Source organism: Orycteropus afer, unplaced genomic scaffold, assembly GCF_000298275.1.
Source record: "Orycteropus afer afer isolate SDZICR_OR568_19922 unplaced genomic scaffold, OryAfe1.0 scaffold00156, whole genome shotgun sequence".
In the NCBI taxonomy this organism is placed as follows: Eukaryota; Metazoa; Chordata; class Mammalia; order Tubulidentata; family Orycteropodidae; genus Orycteropus; species Orycteropus afer.
The window spans coordinates 7,789,982-7,800,565 of record NW_006921743.1 but is presented as its reverse complement, the minus strand read 5'-3'; positions in this window follow the sequence as shown (position 1 = coordinate 7,800,565).

Here is a 10,584-nt window from a genome sequence, read left to right as displayed (position 1 = left end):
CACACACCTAGGAAGGAGCATAGGGAAGCTGAGGTGTTGAGAAGGCTATGGAATCTCAGACCGGAAGCCAACAGTCACTAGGACCGTTCATCATACAGTAGAAGAGCCATGGGATCCATCCATCACACAGGGTGGGAATAAATACATCAAAATACATCAAACAGGCAACAGAGTGGCAAATAACTGGGCACCACAGGAGAGTTGGCTCAGAGTTACCTGTGATGGAAGGAAATAAAGCATGTCTGTCCCTTTCCTTGAGAAAGATGAGTACTATCATTTCTACCTGTGGCCACCAGGAAAGTAGTATGCATGCATGCAGTCAGTCACAGAGGGAAAGTCATGCATCAGTCCTACAAAGGGAAGTGAAATAATCCAGTCCCAGGAATGCAACCATCTGGGGAAGGCTTCAGCCAAATCTGCAGAAGACTGAGGGACCCTGTGACAGTTGGAGCTGTGTGTCAACTTGGCTGGACCCCAGTTCTGTGTGGTTGTTCCCATGATGGGATCGATGACTGTATTCTGAGTGGCCAATCTGTCCAAGGGGAGTTTCCCTAGGGGTGTGGCCTGCTCCCAGGATATCCAGGGACATCCTGGGAAGAGAGACATTCTTTGAAGAATTGGAACCCTGGTGTGTGTACTACAGACCTCCGTGAGTGAGCAGCCCACCGCTTGGCCTGGAGATCTTAGATTCATCTTTTGTTGGAGTCAACAACCAGTGTACTGCCTGCCAGCCTTGAATTTCTCGGCCCCCTGTGCTTGCAGAAGCTAAGGATGCCGCCAGCCCAAAGTTTCCTCCAGGGACTTTGGACTTGCCGGCTTCTATACGTTTGTGAGCCATTTTCCTAAGATAAATTTCTCTCTCTCTCTCTCTCTCTCTCTCTCTCTCTCTCTATATATATATATATATATATATGTATATGTATATGTATATATGTATATATGTATATATGTATATATATACGCTTTGCTGGTTTTTGTGTTTCTCTAGAGAACCCAATCTAACACAGACCCTTACACCTGCAGTTAGCCACCTGAGGGAAAACTAGCCAGAGAAACCAGCCAGGGACGTAAAACTTTCCAAAACATCTAATATTACGGAAACTAACTCAAAAACCAAGACCAAACTCACTGCCTTTGAGTCGATTCTGACTCAAAGTGACCACCTTTGGGTTTCCAAGGCAGTAAATCTTTATAGAAGCAGACTGCCCATCTTCTGTAGAGTAGCAGCCAGTGGGTTCAAACCACTGACCTTTTGGTTAGCAGCCAAATGTATTCACCACTGCACCAATAGAATTTCTTTTGAAGACCAACTAGAACCCAATCCTCAGAAGTGCTGAGTCAGTGCTAAAAAGAACCAAATGGCCAGACTGCTCTCTACTGAAACAGAAGATAGTGAGGATAAATCTAAGAAAGTAATTCTTGGAAATATAGAAAACTCCAAATTTCAAGTTACTACAATAAATAGAGATCAGGAAACAAAATGAGAAACTCAGTAAGGAGATCAAAACATCAAAAAAAAAAAAAAAAGAAAATGGAACTGATGACTAAAATAACAAAATGCAAGAGAAACATTCAATAATTGATTTGAGCAGACAGAAGACAGGATAAGTAAGCTAGAAGACAGTAACTAAGTAAGTCTCAAAAGAAATGAGAAAAGAACAAAGAAAAGTGATCAAAGCCAAATGGAAATGTGGAATTCAATTAAGGAATCTAACATTAGTCTTTTTGGAATTCCAAAGCACCTCAATAATAATAAAGAATAGAAAGAATAATCCAAGAGACAATCACAGATAATTTCCCAGACCTGAATGAGGAACCAAGCTTGCAAATACAGGAAGCTACATACAAATAAAACCTGGCAAATACCCAACAATAGGGAAATTAAACAACACACTATTAAACTACCAATTGATCTAGGAAGAAATCACAAGGTTCATAGCGTCAAATGAAAATAAAAGCACAACATACTGAAACTTATGGGTTGCAGCAAAGGCAGTACTGAGAGAGAATCTTATAGAAATAAATACCTACATAAAGTAAATAAATAAACATCTCAAATTAACAGCTTAACCCAACAACTCCAGGAATTAGAAGGAGAAGAGTAAACTCAGCCTAAACTTAGAAGAAAGGAAATAACAAATATCAGAGCACAAATAAATCAAAAAGACTTTATACAATCAATAAAACCAGAAATTGTGTCTTTGAAAAGATCAATAAAATTGACAAACCTTTAGGTAGACTGATGAGAAAAGATGCAAATAACCAAAATGGGAAATGAAAGAGGGGACATTATAACCTGATAGATTTATGACAATATTATGAACAGATGTGCTCCCCCCGAAAAAAATACTAGATAATTTATATGAAATGTACTAATTTTTAGAAGCACACAATCTGCCCACACTGAATCAAAAGGAAAGTCTCAGCAGACCCAAGACAAGTGAGAAAATTGAATCAGTGATCAGAAACCTCCTAACAATATAAGTCAATCACAAAAGGACAAATATTGCATAACCTCACTTACATAAAGACAAGAAAAGGCAAGTGTGTAGAGACCAGGGTTTATTAGTGGTTACCAGGGGAGGTGAGTAGAGGCAAAAGGAGATTAACAGTGATGGAAAAATCACATTTATGAAGGGTGATGTTGCATAGCCAAATATTGTAATTGCTTTTAATACGTTTTACAAATATTATAATTGAAGTGGCAGAGAAGTGTGATGTTTACAACAATGACCAAAAACAAAAAAAAAGAAAAGTTGCTCTGAGACTCTTTATGTACAACCAAACACTTCATAGGATTTAGTTCCTTGATTTGGAGGTTTAGGGTCATGGTTTCATGGGACATCCCAGTTTATTGGTCTAAAATGCATTTAGTGCTTCTGTTTTACTTCCTGCTTGCAAGCAGCCATCCAAAGCATAGCAATTAGCTTCTGTACACATAGAGCAACAGAGGAAGAAGATGATGAAGGAATAGGAGGCAGATACGGAATAGTGTGGCTAATTGCTTCCATGATCCTGCGTCCTTTATCATGAGAATAGAAGAACTTGTGGTACCCAGCTACCATTAATGAACATTTTGATCAAAGATTCCATAGAAGAATCCTGATCAAAAGGGGAAAAATACATAACAATTTAAAATTCTCATGAACTCAGAATTTCTGGAGCCATGGTGGCTAAATAAAACCCTGAAACTATTGCACTGAACTAATCTTTAAACATTTAACCCAAAATATCACCTGAAGTCATTTTAAAACTGAACACTGGTTTAACTTAACTAGTAAAGAAAAGGTCTGACTTGAGCAGTTTGTTCTTTAAAGAACAATATGGGATCAAATTGACAAAAACAATTTGAAAGATTAGGTAGGAACCTTGGGAGGCAGTATGTTAATCAGAGAGGAAAACTCAGAAAAGGAGGGTGAAAATAGTTCCACAGTTCAAAGAATGTAATCGGTCACTGAATTGTACATGTAGAAACTGTTGAATTGGTGTATGTTTTGCCAAAACACTTTACTGGACTGTTCAGCCTGCTGATAGACTTAAACTGAAATTCAGACACACCTTGTGCACAAATGACTACATAAATGAACACCTGATCCCAAGATAATGGAACAAGACCTCATGCAAGTTACTAAAATCTGTGGACTTGGCTGGATGATTGTAGCTATCTTTATGCTAATAGCATTGCTGTATACCTGCAACATTATTTTCTAATATTTCTGGTTAATGTGCAAGCTCATTTAATCCTCATCCATTTTCTCGTACCTGTCCTTTGTAATGCTTAGAGAGAAAATGCATTTGTTAAATGATTTAAACATCCTTTCTGATCACAAAAGAAATACTGTAATACTTTTAGACTAATCAAATATTATATGAATTGTTTCTTGAAAAGAAAAAATGACAAGGATAAATATAAGGACCAAGTATATGGTATTTTTAAGGGAATAAACGCAATAGTTTAATTTCACAAGCAATGCAACATAAGAAATAAGTACAAGTTAAATCTTTTAGATGTAGGAAATATAATGGTGTTAGTTGAGACTCACCAACAGAAAAAGAGAGAAGACGAAAACAGGTAATTTTATGTTAATGCTGTATGTTACTTTTTGTATGTTAAATGTTGTGTAATGTAATATTTATGTGTGATAGTTAAGGTTGTTGTCAACTTGATTGGGCCTGGTTGAAAGGCTGGGCAGCTGGTGGTAGTTATTCCCTATGATGAGACGTAATCAACTCCATGGTGGGATCTACACCAAGCAGCTGAGTAGCTGCTTTAGGGATGTGGTCTGCTTCCTGTATATAAGAAGCCTTGGGGATAGTCCCTAGCGTATGGCACCTTGAACCCTGCATGTAACAGTTGTTGTTTAGCAGCCTGCCATGCTCTGCCTACCTTGGGACTTTCAATGGACTTGAATTAATGGCCTGTAATGTGGTTTGGTAACATCAGGACTGTGCCTTTTTACTTGTCAACCTTGGGCTTGTCAGCCTCAGCAGCCAGCAGCTGAGTGAAGAAAAGCCTCCAGCTTCAATGGGCCAGGAGCAGGAGGCAAAGCTGAAGCCCAAGATTAAGGCACTTTCACCTAGCCCCTAGAGCCTGACACTTTGAACTTGGACTTAAAGCCTCCAAACTGTAAGAGAATAAACTCCTGTCTGTTAAAGCCATCATATTTGTGATACATACTTCTTGTCAGAGCAGCACTATGTAACCAGAACATTGTGGTAATCAATTTAAATAAATAAATAAAACTAGAAAAGCATAGTAGAAAAAATGGAAGAATTTAAGGCTTATCACCAAGAAAAAACATTTAAACACAAAAATTAGAGTAAAAATTCAAAGATAGGACACTTACATATCAAATAACAAAATGAATGAAATAGATACTTTGTTTCCAGTGATAACCTTAAATGTAAATGGTCTAAACTTCCAGTGCAAAAACCAGAGAGTTACAGAATGGAAAAAAGGAAAAAAAAAATCCTTTTTCTGCTTAGAAAAAAAACACCTTAGACAAAGAGCATAGAATGAAAATAAAAGGTTGGAAAATGTATTCCATGCCACCAGTAACCAAAAAAGAGCAAGGGTAGCCATACTGATATCAGATAAAGTTGACTTTAAATCAAAATCAATTACAAAAGATAAAAGGGCCAGCCCATCAAGAAGACATAAGAGTTATAAATATGTGCACTTGACATATCCTCCCAAAATACTAACTAAATGAAAGGAGTAATAGATAACTCCACAATAATAGTTAGGAACTTCAGTACACCACTATCAATTCTTGAAAGAAAATTGAAAAAGACCAGCAAGCACGTTGTTGTTGTTGTTATGTGTCATCCAGTTGGACCCGACTCATAGCGACCCCTCCTTGGGTTTCCGAGGCACTATCCCTAAGGAAGTAGATTGCCCAGCCTTCCTTCCGAGGAGTGGCTGGTGGGTTTGAACTGCCAGCGTTCTGGTTAGCAGTCAGGTGCCTTAGGCACTACGCTACCAGAGCTCCTCGGTAAGCACATAGAGGACTTAAATTAAACCATAAGCCAGTTTGACCTAATGAACATGTAGAATACCCATCAGCAGAACATTTCTCTCCAATGGACATGGATCATTTTCCAGAACAGGCCATATGCTAGGCCACAAAGCAAATGCCAACAAATTTATAAAGATTGAAAGCTTGCAAAGCATCTTCTCTGACCATAAAAATACAAAGCTAGAAATCAACAACAGGAAGAATAAGGAAAAATAATAATACATGAGAAATAATAACACACTACTAAGAAAGTTGGGCACTCTGGTAGCATAGTGCCTAAGGCACTTGACTGCTAACAAGAAGACTGGCAGGTTGGGCAATCTACTTCCATAGCAATACTGCTTCGGAAACCCAAGGGGGGGTCACTATGTGTCGGGTCCGACTCGATGGCACAAAACAACAACAACAAGAAAGTTGGGCTATAAATGAAATCAAAAATAAATTTTTTAATCAAATGAAAAAACATCAAAACTCTTAAGACACAGAAAAAGGCAGTGCTCAGAGGAGTGTTCATAGCAATAAATACCTTCTTTTAAAAAGAAGAAAGAATCTAAGTCAATAACCTAAACCGACAACTTGAACAATGGAAAGGAAGAGCAAAAGAAGCCCAAAGGTACCAAAAGAAAGGAAATAATAAAAATCAGAGCAGAAATAAACGAAATAGAAAGAACAGAAGAAAGAATGAACAAAATCAAAAGTTCTTTGAAGGAATCAATAAACTAGACAGATGACTGACTAGGCTGATGAACAAAAACTAGATGAGGTGAATAACCAAATTAGAAGTGAAATTAGAGACTTTAAAATAGACCCAGCTGAGATAAAGAGCATTGTAACACAGTAGTATGAATAGCTACACTCTTAAGAAATTTGAAAACCTAGGTGAAAAGGCCAAACTCCTAGAAAAACTACTGCTTAAAGGGCATGGGGTTGGCATCTTTTGATCTCTAAGTTCAGAAAAAGAATTACCATCAGCAACCCTAGACATTCCTATGAGGCTGGACATATTGCCACCCTCCAAACTTTTTACTAATTCTGACACCAGCCTTCCCTCCCACAGCACTCACTACTTCTCTGCTGGGTTCGATAATTCTTTGGAATAGCCACACAGAACTCAGACAACACTCACATTTATAGGGCTTATTAGGGAAGTAACAGATTACAATTCAGGTTCAGGAAAGTACTCAGGATACAATTCTTCAATCAGAACAGCCTCCCCTGTGCTACGCCCTCAAGCACACTTCTCTGGCCTTTGGCCTCTCTGCCCTGCTCAGTCAAGAATTACAAAGCTCTTTTGCTCTGCTGATAGGTATATACACTTGTGTGTACCCCACTGCTCCAGCAAATCTCCTGCCCAAGGGCACTCGGCTTTCTCACTCCATGAGCTGGAAAACCTGCCCCTTTCTCTCAGCCAAGGAGGTCCAGTGCAAGGATCTCAGGTCCAAAGACACACTCCACTTCACCTCTAGCTCCTCTCTTGATGGCAGTGAGATCCCCCTTCCTGCCTCTAGAATGGCTCAGTTTAAGCCTGACAGAGTGAAAAAAACTAACCAATCCCAACATTAGAGTTCTACACAACTTATTTGCATGGTCCCACCCAATAATCCAGTGAGAATTATAAAGACTATGGCTAGAAAAGGAGCTCTGGTGGCATAGTGCCTAAGGCATTTGACTGCTAACCAGAAGGCTGGGGGTTCTGTGGCTAGAAAAGCCATACCAAGTAATTCACTGCACCACAACTACCTCCATAAACTAATGCAAACACAAGTAGAAAATCTAAACAGAACTATAATAGAAGAAGATGTCAGCAAAAAACTGACAGCAACAACAAAAAAGCACAAGACCAGTTGGCTTCACTGGGGAATTTTACCAAATGTTTAGAGAGGAGTTGACATCAGTTTACTGAAACTCTTCACAAACAGGGTTTCCGAGGCAGTAAATCTTTACAGGAATAGACTGTCATATCTTTCTTCTACAGAGAAGTTGGTGGGTTCAAACTGCTGAGTTTGGTTAGCAGCTGAGCACTTAACCACTGTACTGCCAGGGCTCCTTGTGCATCACAACTCTCCCCCGCCACCCCTGATCATTAAATGTTGATTCTTGGTCTTGACTGTTTCAGAGGTTAACAAAGCAATTTATGTTTGCTATGCACTTTGATAGATTCTATGGGCAAAATATTGAATGATGCAGGAAATCTCAATAGAAAATGGAAGGATACATAGAGTCACTGTACCAAAAAAAAAACTGTTCAATGTTCATCCACTTCAGGAGATGGCATATGATCAAGAACCAATGGTACTGAAGGAAGAAGTCAAAACTGCACTGAAGGAATTGGCGAAGAACAAGGCTCCAGGAATTGACGGAAACTCATTGAGATGTTTCAACAGATGGATGCCACACTGGAGGCACTTTACTCATCTATGCCAAGAAAGTTGGAAGACAACTACCTAGCCAGCTGACTGAAAGAGATCCATATTTGTACCCATTCCAAAGAAAGGTGATCCCACAGAATGTTTTTAATCAAATAATATCATTACTATCACAATCAAGTAAAATCTTGCAGAAGATAACTCAAAAATGGTTGCAGCAGTACATTGACAGGGAACTTCCAGAAATGCAAACTGGATTCAGAAGAGGACATGGAACAAGGGGATATCATTGCTGATGTCAGATGGATCTCGGCTGAAAAGCAGAGGATACCAGAAAGATGTTTACTTGTGTTTTATTGACTATGCAAAAGCATTTGATAGTGTGGATCATAACAAATTATGCATAACACTGAGAAGAATGGGGATTTCAGAACACTTAATTGTACTTATGAGAAACTGGTACATAGACAAGAGGCTATTTGAACAGAACAAGGGGATACTGCATGGTTTAAAATCAAAAAGGGAGTGTGTCAGGATTGTATACTTTCACCATTACTCAATCTATATGCTGAGCAAATAATCCGAGAACTGCCTGTATGAACAAGAACATGGCATCAGCTTTGGAGGAAGACTCATTAACGACCTACGACATGTGGATGACACACTTTGCTTGCTGAAAGTGAAGATGACTTGAAGCACTTAGAAGATTAAAGACTACTGTCTGCATTATGGATTACAGCTGAATATAAAATGAAAATCCTCACAACTGCATCAATAAGCAGCCTCACAATAAATGGAGCAAAGATTGACATTGTCAAAGATTTCATATTACTTGGATCAACAATCAACACCAACACAAGCAGCAGTGAAGAAATCAGGCGACGTACTGCACTGGGCAAATCTGCTGCAAAAGGCCTGTTCAAAGTGCTGAAGAGCAAACGTGTCTCTTTGAAGACTAAAGTGCGCCTAACCAAGCCATGGTGTTTTCAACGATCTCAGATGCATGTGAAAGCTGGACAATAAATAAAGACCAAAGAAGAGTTAAAGCTTTTAGGTTGTGGTGTTGGGGAAGAATACTGAAAATACCATGGACTGCCAAAAAAAAAAAAAAAAAAAAAGAACAAATCTGTCCTGGAAGAAGTACAGCTGGAATGCTGAATGGGAGTGAGAAAGGCCAGACTTTGTCTCACCTACTTTGGTCATGTTGTCAGAGGGACCATTCCCTGGAGAAGGATATCATCCTTGGTAAAGTGGAGGGTCAGTGAAAAAGGGGAAGGCCCTCAACAAGATGGACTGACACAGTGACTGAAACAATGGACTCCGGTATGGCAAGGATTGCAAGGCTGCTGCAGGACCAGACATTGTTTCATTCTCTTGTACATAGGGTTCTATGATTTGGAGCTGACTCAATGGCACCTAACAACAACAACAACATGCATTTTAAAAGTTATTTTATTATATATGATAATTCTCATGCTCTCTCTAAATGTGCTCTGTCCAAAAAGCATTGGACTTTAACAGTTACTTTGTAAGGAGCCAGTCTGAACTGGAAGGAGCTCTAGTAGAGTCTAGTAGAGTGGGGATGCAGAATAAAATTAGAGATAAAGGATTACTAGCTCATTGGGTATGCATATTTTTAACTTTCTTACTGTGTTAGGCTGGGTTATCTAGAGAAGCAAAACCAGTAAAGCTTAGAGAGAGAGAGAGAGAGAGAAACTATCTCACACACTTACAGAAGCTGGTGAATTCCAAGTTCTTGGATCAAACATCAAGCTGGAGGCTTTACCTGACTCATGCAGCTGCAGGGGCTGACAAGCTCAAGATTGGCAGGCAGTATACCGGCTGTTGACTCTGACAAATGACGAATCCAAGATCACCACAACTAATGGTGGATTGTTCACTCACAGACAATTGTAGGCAGCACAACAGGATCCAGATCCACAGAAGAGTGTCTCATTTTCCCAGGATGCCCATAAATATATTGGAAGCAGGCCACATCCTTAGGGAAACTCCCTTTCAATGGATTGGTTGCTAAAACATATACATCTGATCTCATCATGGGAATAACCGACATTACAACTGCTTAAACTACTCAGAATAGTGGTCCAGCCAAGTTGACACACAACTCCAACTACCACAGTCCACCCCTTGTCAACTTGGCAGTTGAACACATCTTTTTAACCATATGTAATCTCAAAATAAGGACAATTATAAAGTCATATTTGTGCCTAACATGATACACTAACACACATACAACTGAAACATATTAACCCTGTTTATATTTCATAGTTCATAACAGAAGGAAAGTTCTCTGTCAATATACTGCTGCAACCATTTTGGAACTATTTTCAGTAAGATCTTACTGGTGTGTGATATTAATGATATTTTTCAATAATTTCCACATTCTGTGGGTTCACCTTTCTTTGGAATAGGTACATATATGGATCTCTTCCAGTCAGTTGGCCAGGTAGCTGTCTTCCAAATCTCTTGGCATAACCGAATGAGTGCTGCCAGCGTGGCATCCGTTTGATGGAATATCTCAGTGGGTATTCCGTCAATTCCTGGAGCCTTGTTCTTTGCCAATTCCTTCATTGCAGCTTCAACTTCCTCCTTCAGTACCATTGGTTCTAGATCATATGCCAGCTCCTGAAATGGATGAAGATCGACCAGTTCTTTTTTGTAGAGTGACTCTGTTTATT